We start from the raw sequence: 24469 nt of genomic DNA on the forward strand, positions 1-24469 counted from the left end.
TGATTTTTGCTTTTGATTGTGACTGTGCCCTGATATGTTTCCCTCTTGAAGGAAGAAGTATTTTAGTGGAGCCCACATTTAAGAGACTTTGGATTTTAAAAGATACTGGATATTTTAAAGGGATTGAACTTTTAATATGTAAAGACTGAGGGACTTTTAAAGTTATTTAGATCTTAGGAATGCATAAGAAACTAAGGGTTGAGGCTTACTAGTGATGTGTTTGTGTGTCAAGTTGACAAGGGGTCAATTGTACTGGCTGGTTTTGTGTGTCAACTTGACACATGCTGTAGTTATCACAGAGAAAGGAGCTTCAGTTGGGGAAATGCCTCCATGAGATCCAGCTGCAAGGCATTTTCTCAATTAGTGATCAAAGGAGAAGGGTCCCTTGTGGGTGGGATCATCTCTGGGCTCGGGTTCTATAAGAGCAGGCTGAGCAAGCCATGGGAGGCAAGCCAGTAAAGAACATCCCTCCATGGCCTCTGCATCAGCTCCTGCTTCCTGACCTGCTTGAGTCCCAGTCCTGCATCCTTTGATGATCAACAGTAATGTGGAAAGTGTAAGCTAAATAAACCCTTTCCTCCCCAACTGCTTCTTGGTCATAATGTTTGTGCACAGGAATAGAAACCCTGACTAAGACAGAGGGTTAATATCCAATATGTATTAAGAACTTAAGAAGTTAGACTCCAGCAAACCAAATAACCCTATTAAAAATGGGGTGCAGAGCTAAACACAATTGAATACTACTCAGCTATTAAAAACAATGAATTGTTGAAATTCTTAAGACAAATGGATGGATATGGAGGATATCATCCTGAGTGAGGTAACTCAGTCACAAAAAAACACATATGATATGCACTCACTGATAAGTGGATATTAGCCCAGAAACTCGGAATACCCAAGATACAATTCCCAAAAGGCATGAAACTCAAGGCCCTGAATGCTTACTGGCATATGGACAGCTTCAGGTGCTGCGAGTATAATGCCTCCCTCTCACACCAGTACTAGTGGATGCACAACTCTTTTGCGAGTAGCACTACTTGGCCTCCCTCTATGGCAAGACTTGCCACGGGTGCTCTGAACACAGCGCCAAAGGGCTGGTCATGGTGACCCGGGAGCTGAAGTACCACCCCGACTGCTTCATCTGCCTCGCCTGTGGCAACTTCATCGGTGATGCATACACCTACACACTGGTGGAGCACTCCAAGCTATACTGCCGGCAGCGCTACTACCAGACTGTGGTAACTCTAGTCATAGAACAGATCCTACCTGGCTTACCTGGCTCCCACCTGCCCCACCGTCACCCTAGTGTCTATCCCAGCCTCTGCCCATGGCAAACGAGACCTTTCTGGCTCCATTGACACCCCCCCCCGCCCACCTCACGACCCACCAGGATGTGGCACAGAACGTTCGCACACAGTCTGAGTCCAAGGAGTGGACCCAGGCTGCGAAGAATTCCATCCATGTGGAAGACCGGATCGTGGAAATCAACAGCACACACATCCGGAATGTGCCGATGGCCGAGATTGGCTTGCTGATCCAGGAGTCCAGCCACCTGCTCCAGCTGACACTTAAGCACGACCCCCATCACTCATCGGATCCCAGCCCTCTGAACTCCCTGGTACACACTCCCAGCACACAGGCAGGCAGCTCTGCCCAGCAGAAACCTGTCTTGGGAGCTGCAGTATTAACACATCCCTGGGTGCTGGCTCACTAGCCTCTCCAGCCTCCTGCACAAGGATCTGGGTCGTTCTGAATCCCTCTGTGGACCACACTGCATCTCCTGGCTGTCTGACCTCATCTATGGGGAGGTGTTGGCTCTTATGGCCAGGCCATCGAGGTGACACACCAAGAAACAGGTGAGGTGATGAAGGAACTTATCTGCTTGTATGAGGAGAATCAGAGGACATTCCTCAAGGAGGTAAAGGTCATTCGGTGCCTGGAGCACCCTAACGTGCTCAAGTTCATCGGGATGCCATACAAGGACAAGCAGCTGAACTTCATAACAAAAGTACATTAAGGGCAGTGCCCTGTGGGGCATATTGACATCAAGAGCATGGACAGCCAGTACCTGTGGAGTCAGGGAGTCAGCTTTGCCAAGGACATTGTATCAGGGATGGCCTACCTCCATTCGATGATCATCACCCACTGAGACCTCAACTCCCACATCTGTCTGGTCCATGAGAACAGGAACGTAGTGGTGGCCGACTTTGGGCTGTCTCGACTTAAGATCGATGAGAAGAATCTGTCTGAAGGTTTGCACAGCCTTAGGAAGCCAGACCACAAGAAGCGGTACACAGTGGTAGGCAACCCCTACTGGATGGCACCAGAGCATGATGAACGATGATCGGGCGTGTGAATGCAGACCCCATCTGCCCTGCACTATTGACTGTGGCCTCAATGTAAGGGGTCTCCTGGACCGCTCCTGTCCAAACTGTCCCCCATGTTTCTTCCCCATCACTGTGCTCTCCTGTGGAGAGGCCCTCTTTTGTAAAGCTGGAACAACGTCTAGAAACACTTCTCATGCACTTGGCTGGTCACCTGCCACTGGGCCCACAACTGGAACAACTGGAGCAGGACTTCTGGGAGATCTACCAGCGAGTCAAGAGCTCACAGGACCTAAACCAGGAAGAGGGAGGTGTAGGTGAACCTGTGCCACAGTGTCTCTTGGCATTGCCAAGTGCATTACCAGCAATCACAATAGTTTGTCACCAAAAATCCTTATTCAAGGGACGCAGAGTCCAGAGCTGTTGACAGTCGGTCAAGGCAGCCAGGTCCAAAGCAGCAGTTCCAGGATGTGTAGTGTGAACAGGGGACTATAATCCTGATGCGATCTAATCTTTTTTTTTTTTTTTTTGGTTGTGGGGACAATGCATTACAAACACACAGCTGTTTAAAAAGAAAACAACAAAAGCTATTTCTGGTAAACTAGAACACAGTTTCCATTGTTACTTTTCGATGTGTCTGATGCTTTTCTGTCTGTGGTTTACTCTTTTTTTTTTTCCAGACAATCATTAAGTAACAATGTTGCAGTGACATTAGAAACAAATGCCTAATTCCCGGCTCACCTTATACAATATTTTGTACTTTATACAAAGAGGAACTGCAGGCTCCAAGAGCAACTCTGTCCTTCATGGAAGACGTTTGAAGTCTTATGCAGAAACTGAGCCCAGTATGTAAATATCCATCACGAAGGGGAACTTTTGAGTTCAAAATCTATCTAAAAACAGCAGATGGGAAGCTGGGTCCACACAGCGTGGGGCTTGCTGTCCAAGGAGAGCCTACCACCGGAGAAGTGCTTCTTCAAGCCACTTGGATATATCCTAAGGAATACAGCGTGGTAGAAAAGGGTTAGGATAGCGTGGGATACCTCAGGTATGGGTGCATTTGAGTCATTCTTTGTCCAATTATATATTCTGTGAACTATACACAAATTCACAGAATCAAGCAAAGACATCTTCCATGAAAGACAGGGCTGCTACTCTTTGAGTCTGCAATTACTCTACAAATAAAGTACACAACAAAGTAGTTCTGCCTGATGAGTTCTGATTATGAAGGAAGCTTTTAAAAAGATAGAATGGCCAGATTTGCTGCCCCTTTATAAACCGTAGGCCATCTCTGTCTGCATTACATCAGAGTGGAAGGGACAAATAACATACACTTGAACACCAACTTTGTACCAAAATATTATTCTAGAATGTTCCATATTTTTCCATTGTTGTCATTTTTCAAGATATGTTTTCACTCTGTAGCTTTGACCATCCTGGAACTCATTCTGTAGACCAAGCTGGCCTCAGACTGACAGAGATCCACCACCACCACCACCCCTGCCTCTGCCTCCCGAGTGCTGGTCACTCTCCCTCTTTATCTTCCCCTCACACACTCCACACCTGCTTTTCTGTTCTGCCTTTCCCACTAAAATGGAAGTTCACGGTGAGTGTGAGACCACAGTGTGCTTATCTTTAGTCCTCATAAGAAACTCACTCACCTTTCAATGGAAGGGACAGCCTGTGAACTGGGAGGTGGGGGTGGCTGTCTTCTCCCATACGGTCACCTGCCCCACTCCGAGTCATCAATCTACACCTGCAGCAAGCCCTCCTCTAGTTCAGAAGTTAGAGCTTGCCTGATTTCACCAGATCTGGGAGGAAAAAGTATATAATTTAAAAGGTTGTCCATCTTTGACACCACAGTTCCTGCTCCAGCTCTCTCTACAACTGGCATCCATGCTGACTGAGTGCTGGCTTCCTTTTAACCCCCGGTATTCTTATTCCCATAAATGTTTTATACCCTAGGAATTTGAGGAAATGACTGTATCTTTTCCTCAAGATCTCAATCTCTTACTACCACGCCCTACCACCTCCTAAAGCAAAGCGCATCCAGCACTCTCTGGGTCCGAACCCTCTTTCCTTGCTACAGGCTGCTGTGTGATGATTTGCCATTCACTTACTCCATTCTGTTTAAGGAACTCACTATACAAAGAACATGCGTACATGCTAGGGGGGTGAGCAAACGGGCTGCAGGGACTGTGGAAACCCTCAGTCCTGCCTCAGTTCATTCTGTGATGTGGGACAGAGTGGCGACAAGTAAATGTCATTTGGGGCAGCAGCCCTGGCATGAGCAGCAGGTGTAGCTTAGATTACATTAGAGAACGGAATTAACATCAAAGATAATTAGCCCCAGGGCTATCCACAGCACAGAAACAGATTGAGGTCAAGGCCCGTTGAGAAACTGACTTACTGTGGGAAAAGGGCTAAGTCAACCTACATGATGATTGTGACACATTTGTCACAACTAGATTATTCATAAAAAGCGATAGATCTAGACACTCAATTCAAAACCAAAGGGAGAAGGAGAGAGAGGAAAGGTCTAGAGCCGCCACCCCACCCCACCCCCAATATGACAGGACAGGAGAGTGATGGGCAGAGGCAGCTAACAGGGGACACTCCATGAAATGCTATAAAAGTACAGGGAATGGAACATATTTGGGATTGGGTGTGACTGGGGTATACGAAGTGGAACGAGGTTTCTGAGAAGCACTTCTCAAAAGGGAGTCTAGAATTCTAAGTTCCTTCAGAAAGAATGTGAACCCCAGGGATCAAAGTTTCTCATATCATTTGGTAGCATGGGATTGACATAAACTCCCCAAAGCTGGATATAGGACACTTTCAGGTAAAGTAATCATTCCTACACCAGGCTCAAAACCTGCTTAATCGGAGAGCCCATTAATGTACCTCATGTGTCTTCAATAAAAAGCCCCCCCCAAAAGAAAAAAAAAAAGAAACACTCAAAGGAACAATGTTCCACCTAGAACAACCAATTTGGAATCTCCAACAAAACTTCTATAAACTCCAGGTTGTAAATAAGACTAAAGCCGATTGGGTGCTGTCCATTTCTCCACGTTTGGTTTAAAACACCACCTAAGGTAGACCATATACACCCCACAAACACCTTTGCTTTGCACAACCCGCCCTCAAGAGCTCCCACATCCTGCTATGTTTGGCAGCTGCCACCTGCTGATAGCAGTCATCTCCGTCAGCAGGCCTGCCTCATTGTATCCATCAAAAGATGTATGCCATGAGTAGTCACTTTAACAGACTCACAGGAGTCTGAAAACTACTCAAGAGAATCTGAGTGTGTCAAAATAACAAGAATTGTTACAATAAGTGTGATACTTGGAGGGGGAGGTGACTAATGGCCACTTTTCAGGTCGTTGGAATACACGTTTATTATATAACTTTCACGTGTTCCCCGTGAAAAAATGTATAGACAACACTGTTAAGTTTTAAGGGATCTGATTTTGAAATATGGATCTCTACTCATACTGGGTTACCTGCCCCATTCCTTTTCTCAAAGCTTAGTTTTAATTTGTTAAGTGGTTTAATACCTTAAGAGACAGAAATTTTAAGATTTATTCCAATTATTTTTAGGAGTGGGTAGCTGTTTGAGTGCACACATATGTGGGTATAAATACGGGTGCCTACAGAGACCAGAGTCAATGCCCCCCCTCCTGAAACTAGAGTTACAGGTGATTTGGAGCATCATACTGGGTGCTGGAAACCAAACTATGCAGGATTAGTAAGTGCTCTTAACCGATGAGCCATCTCTCCAGCCCTGGGATTAAAATAAATAAATAAAATGTTTACTATTGACTGCATACCACCAATCAAATGTTTAAAATATGAGTCAATTGCAGTGTTTTGTGTACATTTTTCTCCCAGGTTCTCAAGCATAAATAATCTATTGCATCATTTATTTCAAGAGCTGAAGGAATTCTCAAAAATAAATAAAGTGCTCACATGCATCCGAACCTCATCAACCAGCATTAAGACATGAGCATTTTAAAGCAGCCACTGCAGACGTAAAGAGATCCTGAAGCCTGGCGTAGTCAACCACACTGCCACTGTGTATCAGTCAAACTGCGCCACCAGGCATGGCTTCTAACAAAGAGCAGAAGTGCTTGGAAATGAACCCATTGAACCGAGAAGTGACAGTCAGGAGGTCGTTGATGGATTAATACTAGTAACCTTCCCCCTCCATATAAATAGGCTAGCAATCCGAACCTGGGGGGACCTGGTCTCTTCCTCAATTTAGATTTCGTCCTTGGTAGATTCAAGCAGTCAGTAGGGGCAGAGACCTAGCTCAGAGGTTAGGATGCTTGCTGCACAGGAAGAGGACATGAACTCCATTCCCAGCATCCCACCCGAGTGGCTCTCAACTACCTGTAACACCAGTTCCCAGCATCCAACCCGAGTGGCTCTCAACTACCTGTAACACCAGCTTCATGGGACCCAGTGCCCTCTCTGACCTCTATAGGCATGAACACACATACATACACAAACACACAGGTGCATATTTTCAAAAGTGCATAGTTACGAGCACCAGTAATATGCGTGGCAGCCACGGAGCATCGGGAAGTGGAGGACGCTGCATATTTAATGAGACAGTAAGTGGAAGTACATGTATAACACCCTACGTAATGTCAGAGGTCATCCCGGAATCCGGAACCCTGGCAAGGACTTAAAAGAACTTGAAAGAAGGTAATGGAGAAGTTGCAATCCCCGCATTGCCCCGAGTGTGGAGAAGCCAGTGGCTCTCACAGACATGCAGAGGCCAGACTATGACCATCAGAAAGGTCCTCCAGTGTGTTGCTCTTCCTTAACGAACAGAAGAAGCAGACCGCCCATCCCTCCCTAAACACACTGACTGCTCCAATACTCATTTCCTTTACAGTTTAAGCCCTTCCTGCCCACACCACCACCAGCTCACAATAATACCACTGATGATCCAACATGCACAGTGAGGCAGAGCGCTCACGGGTTCCCCACAGGAACACAGTGCATTTCCAGTCCCCCACACTTGTCTTTAAGAGGCCAAAGAGAATGGGTATCCTAATTAACTAGCCTGTTAAGCTAAACTGTAGCTTAACATATTTATGCATGTTGAAGTATTATCAGGAATCGTGGGTCTCATAATATCCACTTAATACATTGTTCTGTCAGAGTGCATGGGCTTCTACCTGCTAACGGTGCCTCTCCCTCAAATGAAACACGTGCCTGTGTGTCACCACCCCCATTTAATGGCTGCCTTCAGAAGGATTGTGATTCAGCAGGGACATGGGGGGAGGGTACGTGGAAGGGGGGAAACTAATGTTCAAAGAAAAACAGAGCAGCAGGAAATACATTTGCCAGAAAAGAGTAAAGCATTTGCCTCTGGCAAGATTACTAATTGCATATTGTATTTACTTAAAGAGCAACAACCTGGTGAACACGTTTTCCTTCTTCAATGGGAAATTACGTTGGCTGACATACGGACATTTAATGACTTCAGGAAAACCCAGCCTTTAATGATGTCAGTGATTGGCACTGTTCCCCCAAGTCACACATCTGAAACCATTGCTGCTGATCAGTCGTGGGTAGAGCCATGTTAAACAAATTATCCCAAGAAAACAGAATCATGATGTATTTTCCAGAGAGAGAGGTCCAGAGGGCACAAGTTATACAAGTATGGGTGGCACCTAAACATTCAGAATGCAATGAGTATGGGCAGACTGAGCGTTACCATTGCCGTCTATCCCCAGCAAGCACCGACCGCCGTAGAATTACTCTTGTCTATGGTGGTTAGAATCAGAATGTCAACCATAGATAGGTTCAAGTATTTAAGGATTTGGTCCCCAGTTGCAGGCCTTGTTCAGGGAAGTTTAGGAGGCACAGCCTTGCTGGATGTCTTTGTTAGGGTTTCTGTTGCTGTGATGAAACACCATAACCAAAAAAAACACATTGGAGAGGAAAGGGTTAATTCAGCTTACACAGCCAATCATAGCCCATCCCTGGAGGAAGTCAGGACAGGAGCTCACACTGGGCTAGAACCTGAAGACAGGAGCTGAGGCAGAGACCATGGTGGGTGCTGCTTCCTGGCTTGCTCCTCATGGCTTGCTCAGCCTGCTTTCTTATAGAACCCAAGATGACTAACCCAGGGATGGCCCCACCCACAATGGGCTGGACCCTCCCCCAGAGATCAGCAATTGAGAAAATACTTTACAGCTGGATCTCATAGCAGCATTTCCTCAGCTGAGGCTCCTTCCTCTCTGAGGACTCTAGCTTGTGTCAAGTTGATACACAAACCCAGCCAATACAACTGACCCCTTGTTAACTGGGCACACAAACACATCACTATTATGCCACAACCCTTCCTTTCTTAGATCTCACATTAAAAACGTAAATAACTTTAAAAGTCACACAGTCTTTACAGATTTAAAACACACCAACATTTCAGTCTCTTTTAAAATAGCCAATCTCTTAAATCCAATTATTTTTTTAAGTCAAAGTCTTCCGACTGTAAGCTCAAATAAAATACTTTCTCAATATCAAGGGGGGAAATGTCAGGGCACAGTAACAATCAAATCAAAGTAACATCAAACTCTAACCATCCAATGTCTGGGATTCACTAACCATTTTCTGGGTTACTCCAAGGGTTTGGGTCTCCAGCTCTGCCCTCTGTAGCACACAGTTTTTCTTCTAGGATCCGGCTGCTGCTGTTCTTGGTGGTTATTCCATGGTCCTGGCATCTCCAAAAAGCTGGGGTCTTCTGCTGCAACTGGGCTGCACTTTTACCAATAGCCTCTCATAGACTCTCTTCATGACGCCAAGCCTCAACTTCCTTGCATGACTCCTCCAGAACTAGGCTTTCAACTGTCACTGAGGCTGTGTCTTCACCAACGGGCTCTCCTGGGCTCTCACAGTGCCAACACTTAGCTGTTCTCCGTGACCGCTTCATGCCTTCAAAACCAGTACCACCTGCTTCATACCTTCAAAACCAGTACCACCTGGGCAACTTTTGCACATTACTAAGTCCAGCTACTAGTAGGAAGCACAACCTTGGCCAGCTCTAAAACACGGTTCTCTGTGCTCTCAAAAAACACTTCTCAGAAGATTTCACCTTAGTGATTCTGGTCTCTTCTTAACCCCTGTTAATTTCTTAGCTCCAGCTAACCAGCATCAATCGTCCCAGTAACACAAAGGTTTCACTTCAGTAGTTCTAGTATCTTGTTAATCACAGCTGATTCTTCAGCTACAGCTAACCAGAACCACAGAATCTTACATCAAAATAACAAATGGCCCCGACAGAATCTTTAATCTTTCCTCTGAAATGTCACAAGCCAGGCCTCCATCTTCTACACTATTCCCAACATTCTTATCTTCCACACTCCTACAGAACATCCCACTGAGTTCTCAACACTCAGGGGCTTTTCTAACCCAAAGTTCCAAAGTGCTTCCACAGTCCTCCCCAAAACACGGTCAGGTCTGTCACAGTGATACCCCACCACACTGATACTAATTTGTCTTCGTTAGGGTTTCTACTGCTGTGATGAAACACCATGATCAAGAAGCATATCAGGGAGGAAAACGTCTGTTCGGCTTACACTTCTAGATCTACAGTCCATCGATGGAGGAAGTCAGGACAGGAATGCAAGCAGGAACCCGGAGGCAGGAGCTGGTGATCCAGGCAGCCACGGATGCTGCCTACTGGGTGACTCTCATGGCTTGCTCAGCCTGCTTTTTTTATAGAACCCAGGACCACCAGCCTAGGGATGGCCCCACCCACAGTGGGCTGTGCCCTACCCCAGAGATCACTGAGAAAACACTTTACAGCTGGATCTCATGGATGCATTTTCCTCAGCTGAGTTTCGTTCCTCTCTGATGACTCTAGCTTGTGTCAAGTGGGCACACAATGCCATCCAGGACACTAGAGCAGCCTACATCACTGAAGGAGGCTTGGAGAGTCTAAAGGTGTGTACCATCACCAGTTTGCTCTCTCTGCTTCCTCCTTGTGGTTCAATGCGTGTGCTCTCAGCTTTCTGTTACAGCCTATGCCTGCCACCATGGCTCCACCACTTAAGTCTTATATATCTGGAACCATAAGCACAGATAAACCTTACCTTCTATAAGTTACCTTGGTCATAATGTTTGTGTGTTACCGCAGCAACAAAAAAGTAACTAATACATTGGGGTTTTTTTGTTTTGTTTTTTAAGATTTACTTATTATATCAGTACACTGTTGCTGTCTTCAGACACACCAGAAGAGGGCATGGGATCCCATTACAGATGGTTGTGAGCCACCTTGTGGTTGCTGGGAATTGAACTCAGGACTTCTGGAAGAGCAGCCAGTGCTCTCAACCACTAAGCCATCTCTTCAGCCCTAATACATTGTTACTTGGGATGGCATTCTCCTTATATAATTTTTCAAACGTCTGCTACTTTCTTACTGTACTGTATATGGCCAGTTTTTCATCACACTAACATTTACCCAACAGTATTTACTAGTATTTATAATACTTGTATAACAGTATTTACCAGTAAATACCCACTAGTATTTACCCAACAGTCTACTTAAGAAAAAAGGAAGTTGACTCTGTTGGTCATAAATAGAGACATTTGGGGTTTGGCTCTCCATGAGAGGTCTGCCCCTCTCTGTTGGGCAATGCTGCTCAGGATCTCTATGTCACCCTCTTAACAATAGGCAAAGAAAAAATAAGAGCGGAGAGAAGGAAGGTGGTGTAAACAAACTGGGCAGGAAGAAAGAAGGGAGATGAGGCAGCTAGACCAAAAGAAAGGCGCGTAGAGACGGGCATAAGACTGAGACGGTCCCTGTGGTTTGAGTCTTGAGTCTGCACGCAGTAACTTGTTTTCTGTAGGTCTCTACTCTGCCTTGGCCGAGTGTTTACCCCAGTCTATTACAGAGTACTTGTTATCTTTCAGGCTCTAGTTAAGGTAAGGCGCACCAGGAAACAGACAGACAAAAGTCTTCTTCTTGACAACATACTGCTAGACAATAAGTAACAAAGTAACAAAGTCCAGTAAGCAACAAAGATGGATCAGCACAGTGGCTCAGGAGCTAAGGGCACTTCCCGCCAAGCACAATGACCACAGTCCAGTAAGTAACAAAGATGGATCAGCACAGTGGCTCTGGAGCTAAGGGCACTTCCCACCAAGCACAATGACCACAGTCCAGTAAGTAACAAAGATGGATCAGCACAGTGGCTCTGGAGCTAAGGGCACTTCCCGCCAAGCACAATGACCACAGTCCAGTAAGTAACAAAGATGGATCAGCACAGTGGCTCTGGAGCTAAGAGCACTTCCTGCCAAGCACAATGACCTAAACTAAATCCCTTGTACCATGTGAAAGGAGAGAACTAATTCCATGGGTTGTCCTCCAACCTCGATATCAATGCCATGATACACTTGTACACATACACACACTGAACTGTATATAAATATACAGAACTGTATATAAGTATGAAAATATACAGAACTGAATATATAGAAATAAAATAAATAAATTAGTCAAAAGGAAATATCAAGATGGTAATAAACTATGTGATAAGCTGTACACATACTGTGTTTGAATGTGACTCAAGTGTTTACCAAAGGTCTGCTATGATAAAAAGCCTTGTTCCCCAGAATCGCTGTGTGGGAGGTGGTAGGACTTTGGGGCTGTAGGGCCTTATTGGTGTTTACTGAGTTTGAGAATTCCTCAGAAGGTCCCTTGATCAATTCAACGGGACCTTCTGTTCTCTGGATTATTGTACGCAGAGCAAACCTTGATATATCCTTTTACATTCAGCTCCAGTTTGAGGTGCGACTGTCCACTTCCGTGAGTGCTTCTGTAGCATTGTGGTATCCACCATGCTCATCAGAGGCCAGATCAGTGAGTTCAGCCTTCTTTTTAGCCTCTGTAGTGTGTCAGGGATTTGGTTACAGCGATGAGAAGCTGGGTAGCCTGCTACAGCCATAAAATAATAAATGTTTTAGAATAAAAAAAAAAATAGTATAAGGATCTGTCATCATAAAAGCAGAGAACATTTATCTGAAAGTTAATTTATCAGAAAGTTAATGGTCCAGGGGTTGGATGGCAGCAGACATTCCATAGCAAACTATGAAGAGGGAATAAAGGCAGAATGAAGAGGATCACACGGGTTTTCTAAAAGCAATCTCTGGATACTAAGGCTGTTGTGGCTTATCTCTGAAATCTTCCCCAAGGCCAGGTGCCAAAGCCTTGCTTGCTAAGCTAGGATACAAGAGGAAGATCAGAGAGGAGCCCACTCCAGAAAGGAGGGCTTAAATCCTACAGCAGGATCCGTGCTTGGGCATCAGGGGCAGGTGGTGTACTAACGGGAGGTCCAGCCGCTCACTCTGCCTTGTCGCTGCAACTTTGTTACCCACAGTCCTTATGCCTTCCCATTGCCTGCCTGTGGCTTTCCTAAGAAACATTCCACGTTACTGACCTCTCCAACACCCTGAGGTTTCTCTCTGCAGTCTGGGGTTCACCCTCAAAGCTTTAAGCATTGCCCTCTTGGGGAAAGCTTTTGGTGCCGCTTCTAGAAATTTAGAATTTGTCACTGGCTCGGACAAGGAAGTAGGCTCAGATAAGATTAGAAACCGTGATGACCAAGGGGCTTTGTTTACTGCTTTGTTGATGACTGCCTTGTGCGATGTCTTTGCTTACTTCTTTACTTAATGATTGCCTTGTGTGATCCTTTGGCTTACTGCTTTTGCTTGATGACTACCAGGAGTTCTTTGTTTATGGCTTGATTACTTGGCCTTTGATCTAAGAGCTGGCCATGGTTTTTAGATGTACCTAGATTAATATAAAAGCAGACTGGGAAAACATAAAGCTGCTTCAGCCTCAGCATTGGCTGGGGTCATGTTGCAATGCTGTCTAATTGTCTTTGTCTTTTCAATCCTCACTCCCTCCCTTGAGACCCTTGTTGACTGACTGAGTCAGCTTGGTCGCCCTCTCATGAGCTGCCTGCAGAGATCCTGACCCTGGCTTGCTGTGACTTGACTCCCAGGCTTCCCTTGAATCTTTGGTAGAAAGTTCCATGACTTGGTAAAGCTTGCACTCTGAATACCCGTAAAAACCAGTGTCATGTTGTGATGCCAAGTTGTAGTTCCAGATTGAGCAGTAGCCGATGGACTCCTAGACAACGGCTAACATGGCTTCTGGGTGCCTTGGCAGCTGATCCCAGGGAAAACCTTTCTCTGGGCAGCCCTGTGAAAGTGAGGTACAGCTGAGAATGTTTTGCAAGAGTTTACGGTTCTGCAGCCTTGCGCCTACAAATGGACAGAGTTCGGTCAATTCTGAAAATTCCCTCAAAGCGTCTCTCCCCTTGTCCTACTTAATGTTGCCTGGGTTCCTTACAGCACTGTTGATCTCTTTAACAGTCATCTCGTCCTTGTCTACAAAATTCACTCCAGATCACCATGCACACTTTTCCAGTCTTCCAGAAGACTTTACTCCAGATTCTTCCTATAAATGCATCTAAAAGTTACCAGCCTCGTGCCACTTCCTGAACACTACACTGGCATGAAATATCCTCTGCAAAACCCTAGTCCAGCGGTTCTCAACCTTCCTAACCCCTCACCCCTTTAATATAGTTCCTCATGTCGTGCCATCCCCCAACCATAAAATTATTTTTGTTGCCACACCATAACTGTAACTTTGCTATCATTATGAATCGTCTGTGTTTTCCAATGGTCTCAGGAGACATCTGTGAAAAGTTCAATCAAAGCCCAAGGAGATCAGGACCCACTCCCTTAAAGTCTGTTGTCTTTAAGTTCAGACACAAAGTTTCTGATGTGGACCAAACAGACAACTTATTTGCCTGAGCATATAACATGAATGGCCTTTCATCTAATTCTAGATAGTTTTCACTCCCATTTGGAACTTGAACCTGACCTTCCCCACCTGAATCCTATGGACATCCTTGTGTTTCTGTGGGTGGGGGTGGGGATATGGGTGGTGTGGGAGGGGAAGGGAGGGGAGGGGAGCCTCCTCTGTGTTACAAAGAAACACAAGAAGGCAAAAGTAACCCACAAGGCAGGTTTGGTTCGTTAGGTTCGGTTTTCTGCAGGAGGGATATGCCATTGACCCAGCTGGGCTAGCAAGCACACTGCCGCAGGAAACTTTTATTCTAAGGCAGGGGTGACTGTCTCTCCTCCCAGTGGTGGGAGCTTTTCTTCATAATCTGTCATGAGGGAGAGGGGTGTGGTAAGGGAATCCAGACTCAGGAAAGGCCAGGGGCTGGGCAAACACAGACGTATCCTAAGATGATGGAAGTTTATGGAATACTGGCCCTTCTCTGGCTGGCTACTTCTGATCAAAACAAAACAACAAACAAAACCAAACAACCAACCGATCACTCACATTCTTCTGAGCTCCTAGCAGAATCTCCTCCTAAGCTGACTGCTGACCTTGCAGCATTCTGGAACTTCTCCAACACAGTCTCCTAACTCTCCTAACTCTCCCAAATTCTTCCTGAAATCAGTTCCAAAGGCTTTGAAATGACATGGTCAGATGTCACAGCGACGACCTGATGCCTCTAATACCAATCTTCTGTGTTGGTTGATTATAAAATTGATAAGACAAAAATGTCTGCCGGAACAGCTTTCAAGAGGGAGGGTTTATTTTAGCTACAGTTTCAGAGTGTTCGGTCCATCGGGGCCAGCTCCACTGTATCTGGTTCCAAGATTAAGCATTATGGTAGCAGAGGCATGGGGCAGCGGCTACTCACATCAGCGTGGACAGAAATCAGAGCAAGAGGAGCAAAGAACGAGATAACTTTCCAAAAGCTGCTCTTACCCTTTTCCCTCCCTAGATCCTTCCTCCTTAATTTTCCAGAACCTTTGACAATAGCACCTATAGCAGGGAGCAAAAATTTAAAGCACGAGTACAGATGCGTTCACTTTGTTTACACCCCTGTTTATTAATTATTAATTAACTAATCCCCAAGTGGGCTTGCTTCCGGCCTCAATGGTTTAGGTTCCTGAATGAAAGATATAATCGGCACAGCCGTTGTATTTTTAATACGCCTTAAGTAGCACAATAGCTGACCATCAGTGCTGGCAGACTCTACCTTCCACCGATAATTCTGAGTTACTACTTACTAACGTCTAAGTTCCATCTTGGCTGCTCCGGACACATTTCTGCAGCCCTCGGGGCCAAGCTTTCTTGGCCCAGAGCCCAGGCACTCTCCTTGCTTCTCTACCCCATGGCGGCCTCTGTCTCTCCCCTATCCAGACTCTCCTAAAGCATGGCCTATCTCCTTCTTCCTGTTCTCCTCCCAGTCTCAAGCCGGGGAATCTTAAAGTCCCGCCTCTATCTGTCCTCTTCAGCTATTGGCTGTTGGCATCTTTATTGACCAACCAGAACCAAGTGGCGGCAGGGTCCCAGAAGCTACCTGTGGACACTCTTGTGCAAACAGGTTTTTTTTTTTTTTGGGGGGGGGGGGTGTACACAAATTAGTATTAGAATGCAAGCAGCTACATACCCTAGCAATAGAGAGTTATCTGTTTTTCAAGTGAGAGAGCTAACACTGAGGGAGTCAGGGATTCACCTGAAGGCACAAAGCCAAGGATCACCAATTTGGCCTTGACCCACGTCTTCCAACTACAAACACAGGAGTGCTGTCATTGATCCATCTTATCTGTGGTTTTTAGAGAAGCGCTCTTTACGTATGTTCCTGACTGACAAATAAACTTAGCTTTTAAGTAAAAAGTGGTCGACATCTTCAGAGTTGTGCAGTGCCTATATTCGCAGTGGTTTCTCTGGCTATTGGCTACCTTAGCATGTTCCATTCTGATGATCTGATTTCATACAAACAGGCCATTTACCTCCTGACAGTGGAGAAAGTACACCAGCCACAGACCCTGCAGAGACGATGGTGGATGTATGTGTGAGTCAATTTTGTTGATACCGGGATATGATAACCAGCAAAGCTACTGTCATGGCTACTCTTACTTGTCAACTTCATCTGGAATTAACTAGAACACAAAAACGGAGGGGCATTCTTGTGAGGGGAGACTTTTTGCTTAATTTGAAAGGGGAGGATCTACTTCTAATCTGGATCTTAGGGGTGGAAAGATACACCTTTTTAAAAGAAGAAAACTTTTCATTGATTTTTTTTTTTGTGAGTTTCACATTATGCACCCCAGTCCTACTCATCTCCCTGTCCCCTCATATCTGCCCTTCCCTCTTGAAACCTCCCCCCAAAATAACAGAGAGAGAGCCTAAAAATAATCTCACTGCAGGAGCTATGAGTATGTTCCAGTGTATCCCACAGTGTATCCCTCTGTCACCACATCTTCACTAGCGAATGTTCATTACAATGAGTCATTGGTCTGGTTTGAGGTCCCTGACTTCTGTGACACCATCAATATTGGACCCTCACCAGGACTCCTCCCAGTTCTCCTGTTCTTGTCCTGTGTCATGGAGATCCTGAAACGTTGGCCCTTTCACAAATTCCAACTGATCAGAGATGATATAGATTTTGGGGTGGGCCAACTTAGAGCCCTGGATCTGGGCCTGGGTGGCAGCTGAGCTGGTCAGCCTGCAGGCTCTCCCTTACTTACACCACCAGGGTGAGCTCTCCAGCACTGCTCTGGCTAAGCCACCCAGTGCCACCACTGGTAGGAGGCAGGGTCAGCTCTTCTCTCATGCCTTCTGGGTGGCTCACTCGCATGCATCCCTCCAGGGACAGCTCCACTGTGCTGCCCAGTCAAGGTGCGGGCCCACTCTCCCATGTGCTGCAGCCTGTGAGGGGCTGGGCCAACTCTCCCTGCTCCCACACCCTCAGGGCTGGCTCACCTGTGCCCCACACCCTCAGGGCCAGTTCCTTGTTGCCCAGTCAAGATAGAAGATCCGCTCTCATGAGTGTTATAGACAGTGAGGGGGCAGCATTAGCCAGGCCAGGTGGTGAGGGGAGAAGGGAGAAGAACATCACACACACACACACACACACACACACACACGCACACTGCTTACACACACTGCTTACATGCCACTTCATGACAGATGAATGGCAGAACCACCTCTCCTATCGCCCTCGGAGCTGTGTCACCCGTTTACCCTCCACTAGGGCCAGCTCTACTGTGCACCACAGGCATAGTAGAAGGCTGCCACTGGTGAGAGGTGGGGCCGACTCTCCCGGAGCGATAGAGCTCACTAGGGTTAGGCCAGTTCTGCACCGCCCCTGGATATCCACGTGGTCCCAGATGGCTACCACCCACCAGGGATGCGCCCATGTTCTCTGTGGTAATAGCCACGGACGCCAGCACTGACCCCTGACACTGCAGAGCCACTGGTACAGACTTGGCCTTCAGCAGCTGGGACTGAGACCACTATGGCACCAGGTGGTGGGGCTGGTCACTCACAACAGGCTACTCCTCTCTCCACACTTGAGTCTCTAATTCCATCTCTCTTCGTAATGCTCAAGCTGCTCCACCTCTCTCTCTCTCTCTCTCTCTCTCTCTCTCTCTCTCTCTCTCTCTCTCTCTCTCTCTCTCTCTNTCTCTCCACACTTGAGTCTCTAATTCCATCTCTCATCTTTATGTATCAAAAAATCTATTTCTTTCTCTCTCTCTCTCTCTCTCTCTCTCTCTCTCTCTCTCTCTCTCTCTCTCTCTGTTACCACATACTTGCACACCGTGGTGGCTCCAGCTGTAGGCTAGCCACACAACTGGCAGGCCCCTGGGTGACATCCTCCATCCGCTCTGTGTCTCGGTGTGGTGAAAAGCAGATGTCTGTGGCCTGCCTGTGCTCTACACAGGAGGGAAGCTCTGTGGGCAGCATGGCAGTCCATAGGTCTCTGTCTGTCTTCCTCCTCCCTGGCTGGGTTTTGTGGTGATAGGCGGGGTTCTGTGTGTCTACAGCTGGCCTCTGAGGTGGGGTGGCAGGTCTGTGAGCATCTTTCTTTGCCCACACTGCCTAGCATGGTGTAATGCACGTCCCTGTCTGTCTTCTTCCTTCCACAATGTGCTGCCTGGGTTTGGTTTGGTTTGGTTTGGTTTGGTTTGATGTGATTTGATTTGATTTGATTTTTATAGACCTAAAACAGCTTTGGCCACCAAGCCAGGCATTAAGCTAGGATGGACAAAGGACTGCCATCTGCTCTGCCCCTGGCTGATATAAGAACACCACCACCAACATGGTGTCTCTTTGCCCATTGCCTGGGAGGGGGGGATAGACCTTTAAGCCAGATCTTTTGAGGCAGGAAGATTTTGCTCTTTGCCTGCTTGCTCTTGCCTTGCTGGTAAGTCCATTCCTTCACTGGTATTGCAGCCTACTTCTTTAGTATTCCATCTGAGAGTTTCAGCCTTGTGGACTGAATAAATACTGGATTCTTGGACCTTCAAGTCAGAGGCAGCCATCTCAGGATTGGCTGGACCACAGCCTGTAAATCATTCTCATAAATCTGCTTTCCCTATGCACAGAGAGATTCATTCTGTAAGTTCTGTTACTCTAGAGAACCCTGACTGATGCAACCACACAGGGGAAAAAGTTCATTTTTGGCATACAGTCCACATAGCAGCGAGAGCAGAGCTAACCAGAGTGGTCTACATTGCTGAGCCAGTAATACAGGCAGGAATAACAAGTTTCTGTCCTTTAGAAACTCTTAAAGTGTACAAGTCACAGATGATTAAACTGTAGTCTGACCAGTGTGAAGGGAGATGGAAAAACTCGACTTTGTAGACCATTTACTGCACCAACCAAGCAGAATGGAAGACTGGAACATTTCACAATGGAGATGTTTTAGTCTGCAGAGATATTTCCACCTTTCAAAAGATCAGCTCAAATATCAACCAATCAGACCCCCCATAGCTCCCAGGGACTAAGCCAACAACTGAGGAGTACACATGGCTCCAACTGCATATGTAGCAGAGGATGGCCTTGTCTGGCATCAATGGGAGGAGAGGTCCTTGGTCCTGTGAAGTCTCGATGCCCCAGTGTAGGGAAATCGAGAGTGGGGAGGTGGGAGTGGGTGGATGGGTAGAGAAACACCCTCATAGAAGCAGGGGAGGGGAGGGAGGGGGAATGGGATGGGGGTTTCCGGGTAAGGGGGATAACACTTTATTTTTGTTGTTGTTGTTGTTTGTTTGTTTGTTGGGGTTTGGGGGGTTGTTTTTTGGTTTTTTGAGACAGAGTTTCTCTGTCTAGCCCTGGCTGTCCTGGAACTCACTTTGTAGACCAGGTTGACCTTGAACTCAGAAATCCGCCTGCCTCTGCCTCCCAAGTACTGAGATTAAAGGCATGTACCACCACTGCCCGACTTGGGGATAACACTTTAAATGAAAATAAATTTTAAAAATAAATTAATTTTTTAAAAAATCAGCTCATTTCTAATCTTTCGATCCCTTTCTGTTGATAACTGTCATCTTGTCAGAACCTCTTCATTACTGAACATTTGTCTGTCTGTGGCTTGTGCAGTTGTACCTCTTGTCATACCCAAAAGGTCACAGGCACCTTGCAGACAGCATCTAAATATTATGGCTCCTGTCACACAGGGTCTTGCATAGCCTGTCATGGAATTAAATCTAACTGAAATTACCAAAGTCTTCACACAGGCAAGTGGCAACCAAAGATCCACAATATTCTTTAACAATCATCAAGTGGAAAAATAGCACCCACTGCCATAGCAAGAGGGGAGTGTCCCAGGTGAGAAGCAGCTCACAAAAGCACCTCTCAGCGTGCAGACATCACAAATAAACAGCACCCAGGTTCTCATGGCACATGGACCTCCCAGAGGAACAGAGTCCACCTGTAAGATGCCCTGGTGGCGCTGAGGTGAAACGGCAGGGGGTCCTAAGGGAGGTGAGGGTTACAGAATGATCCCCGTGGTTAATAAGGAAAGGACTGTGGCTGCCATAGACATACGTGGTCAATCTAAAGAGCTTTGGCGTTTGCACCAAGGAAAGTGGAGAGAGAAAGGAGAGCCAAGCGGGTAAGAAGTAGCCAAATGCCATGCTAGGATGGAGTAGGATGAATGGAGATGTGCAAGTGTCCCCAAGAATCAGCATCAAGAAAAAAGCCACCAAGCCGAGGAGCAAGAGCACTCCTGGGTCAGCGGGGGGAAGACATTTCTTAGGGTCCCTTAAGAGATGGTGCACGTTGACCTGTGTGTCCCCACGTCCCAGCACAGAGCCTTATTGAAACAACAGGGGGAAATTTAAAAAACTAAGTACTTAACCGGACACCTTTAATTCCAGCACTTGGGAGACAGAGAGAGGCAGGCGGATCCCTTTGAGTTCAAGACCAGTCTGCTCTACAGAGCAACTTCCAGGACAGCCATGGCTACACAGGCAAAACAAACAAACAAACAAACAAACAAACAAACAAAAACAACAGAAAGACACTAAGTGCTTAATTTTAGCAATGAAAATACTACCCTTTCTGTTTTGTTTTATAGCATGTTGAAAGTTCTCACACAACTTCAATATGTTAATGACTGGCTACAATTGTCTGTTAACAATCTTATCCAGGTTCCCAAGCTTCAGCAGAAATAAGGTGGGAGACATGAAGGAGACAGGTACACCAGATGCAGACTCCATGGAAGTCATGGCACAGTCAAATTGGGCAATGGAGAGGAGTTTACATTTGTTATTTCATTGTTGAGAGAGTTAATGGAAAGCAATAAGAAACGTTGCGGTTCTGTAGCGTTCACAGTAGTTCAAAGCCCGCTGGGGACAGGTTGAGAGCAGTTACCAGAAGAACGGCAAAAAAGAGCAATGGAAAGAACAGCCGGGAGAGCTTTGACTTTTCAGAGAAGTGCAATGCTGATGTGAACAGCAACCCAAGGGCTTCAGGGGCTCAGTGTGTTGACCTCATTCTCATTCTTCTGCCTCCTGCTAGGCTGGTCCATAAACCAAGAGCAAGCAAAGCCTGGAGAGCCAGCATGTCGGTAAAGGCAATGTCAGTCACACAAGGTGGTGTGGGAAAGAAGGGGGAGGAGCTAGGGAAACCAGTCAGCCTAATTCCTCTTCCTTCAGCACCTAGTAGTCTTGTCTCCAAAAGGAAGAAGGGGAAAAATTAAGTGCCAACTCAGAACACTCACGGAATTTCAGCAACTACTACAGTCTTACATGATGTCAATGTGGTCAGATTTCTACATAAAAATAAAACACTTCAGGAGGCAGAGGCAGGCAGATTTCTAAGTTTGAGGCCAGCCTGGTCTACAAAGTGAGTTCCAGGACAGTCAGAGCTATACAGAGAAACCCTGTCTNGAAAAACCAAAATAAATAAATAAATAAATAAATAAAAATAAAAAATAAAAATAAAACACCACCCACTGTAAGTACTCTTCATATAGAAAGAGATGGGGAAAACATTTAATTTTTAGCTAATTACTAGAAAGTTTCTATCATTCCTTTTCTTATAGCAGCTGTTCTTAAGACCTAAGGAAAATTCTTAGGGAAAGTTGGCAATTTAAAGACTTTCCATACAAGACTCTATGAATGAAAAGCATTCGAATAGCATAGTGCATGCTTTATACCTAAGATACAGAGGAAAGAACATTGGAAATGACAAAAGAGGTCACGGGACAGCTGAAATACATGGAGAAAGGGACAGAGAAAAGGAGAAAAATCAGCCCACGACCCCAACCCTGCTCTTTGAAGAAGGAGAAGACCAAGACCACGAGGTAGACCAGTAATCCCTGAGGAGACCAGCCTTTCAGTCCTGACTGTAGGACAAGCATGTGGTTCTCACGAGCCTTTAGCCCAGTGAGGGGATTTTATGACAGTAACTCCTGCGTGCCAGACCAGCCTTAAAGGAGGCAGCTATTTTGTTCTTCTGATATCTTAGATAACTCTTGTCAAATGCTACCTTAATGACCAACATGTGGCAGAGCCAGCAAGGTAGAGAGAAACACAGTTGAAGCAGGCAAGATAGACATGGGTGAAAAGGAGTGAGAGTGGTGGAGGGCTGTGATATGAACTGTAGATTTCATTCTTCCTGTGATGCCAAGCCATTGGCAACAGAAGAATGCCCAAGCTGACATTCTATTTTCCACTCCATGTGGCTTAGAAGAGAGAAAACAAATAGTTGGAGAGAGGACATTTGTAAATTATTAGAATCATTTGTTGAAGAGATCATCCCAGCTCAGGAAAGAGCTAGCCATTTGAGCAATGAGAAGAGCCAGCCATTATTTTAGAGTCCACCTAGAGAATTTCTGGTGCATCCAGTGTGAGCCTAGATCAGAGGAAGCCATAACTGATGCTCTCTGCTCCTGAATGGTGCCTGACATCATAGAAAGGCGGTTTTTTGTTGTTATTGTTTTTTTAAGTCTCTTTGAAAGACTGCCAAGTTTTAATGATAAATATTCTTCCAGTCATACTCAGTTTCCAAGAGGTTAGCCCAAAACAAATTTTGCTCAAATTAGCACCCTGCAACTCACATGGAAGAGGAAGGCAAACATCTTCAGCAAACCTGAAGTCACTGTTCTACTGCTGTGACAAGACTCCATGACCAAGGCAACTTATAAAATAAAGTGTTTATTTGGGGACTGATTACAGTTTCAGGGGCTTAGTCCCCATCATGGAGAGGAGTCTGGTGGGAGGTACACAGGCAGGCATGGCGCTGACATGCTAATAGCTTATAAGATGTCAGCAGTAGCTAACAACTTATATCTTATAAGAAGGTTAGAGGCAGAGAAAGCAAGGCCGGGCATGATGTGAGTTTTTAAAACCTCAAAGGCCACCTCCAATGACACAACTCCTCTAAAGCCATATCCTGGAAACAGTTCTACCAACTATGGAACCAAGCATCCAGAGTCCCCAGCCTGTGGCTGTAATTCTCATTTCAAACCACAGCTTTAGCTTATCCAAAACTGATAACGGTTCGATAGTCCATAAAGCTGTTTCCTGCTGCATCATCACTTGTGTTATCCATGAAGACGGGACAGTTCATACACAGGCTCACTGCTCGCTACCCCATGCTGTCTGTGGGAGGCTGGCAAAGGCAGATCACTGGCAAGTGACCTGAGGAACAGACTCGTGACACCAGATAGTAGAAGAAAATGCTCTAAACAAACAGTCTCTAACTTTGTCTACCTAGTGACTTTGACCTTCTATGAAAAGACATACACAATCAATAAATTTCCTTCTCCCTAGCAGCTTTTCTGTGCTAGGATCATGTCTCCTAAGCTAACCTTTGTTTTTTTCTCTGTCTCTTTCTTTCTCCTAGGTACCACAGTATAGATTTTGAAAGTATACAGTTTCTCTTTGTGTGTTCCATAATATACTTCCCATTTTCTGGTACAAAAGCCTTGTATAAATGATAGATCCACTTGCCAGAGAGACTTGCCCACCCACACATAGTGTATTACTTTCTTCTCAGGAAGATTGAGGAATGCCCTCCCTAGAAATGAAGCAGTTCCTTACTTTCACAAAACATTTCCTCATATATCTCTGATTCCTTCCATAAAAAGGAAACCCATTTTATCCATAAAATAGATTGTCGTGTGTGTGTATATGTGTGTGAGTGCATGAGTGTGGTGTGTTGTGCGTGCGTGTGTGTGTGTGTGTGTGTGTGTGCTAGCTTTAAAGCACTGCAAAAACTATCAGAAGCAGTCATCTTACAAGGGGATAAAGTTTATTCCTATCATAGTGTCAGAGGTTTCAGTTCATGGTCAATTGGCTCAACTGTATTTGGATTTATAGCCAGGCTACCTATCAAAGTGTGTGAGTGCATGATTGAACAAAATCACTTACATCATGCCCAAGATGCAAAAGCAAGAGAAGTAGAGAGGATTTCCGTCCAATAGTCTCCTTCAAGGATATACCCACTTGACAAGAAAAGCGCCCACCAGACCTAAAGGCTGTACCACCTCTCGAGAACTGTTGTCCTGAAAACTAAGCCTATAATATGTGTTTGCAGGGTGGGGAGATAGTTCAGAGGGTAAGAGTGTTTAGTGTAAATGCATGAGGTTCTGAGTTTGATACCCCAGCATCTGTGTAAAAAAAACAAATGTTGCCATACAAGGCTGTAAGCTCCATGAGGTAGGGCACAAAGATCAAAGAATTAATAGAATGGGCTGGAGAGATGGTTCAGTGGTTAAGAGCACTAACTGTTCTTCCAGAGGCCCTGAGTTCAATTCCCAGCAACCACATGGTGGTTCACAGCTACAGTGTACTCATATAAA

At 45.7% G+C, this 24469-nt stretch overlaps 1 non-coding gene and 1 pseudogene across 1 annotated transcript; one reads left to right on the forward strand and one right to left on the reverse strand.

Moving 5' to 3' along the window:
* Positions 1 to 918: 918 nt before the first annotated feature.
* LOC110326105 lies at positions 919 to 2751 on the forward strand (annotated as a pseudogene).
* A 15614-nt stretch (positions 2752 to 18365) lies between these two features.
* LOC115064716 lies at positions 18366 to 18508 on the reverse strand. Its single transcript, XR_003844548.1, has one exon. It is a non-coding gene; the product is annotated as a small nucleolar RNA SNORA48 (small nucleolar RNA).
* Positions 18509 to 24469: the final 5961 nt, after the last annotated feature.

Source organism: Mus pahari, chromosome 9 (genome assembly GCF_900095145.1).
Source record: "Mus pahari chromosome 9, PAHARI_EIJ_v1.1, whole genome shotgun sequence".
Classification (NCBI taxonomy): Eukaryota; Metazoa; Chordata; class Mammalia; order Rodentia; family Muridae; genus Mus; species Mus pahari.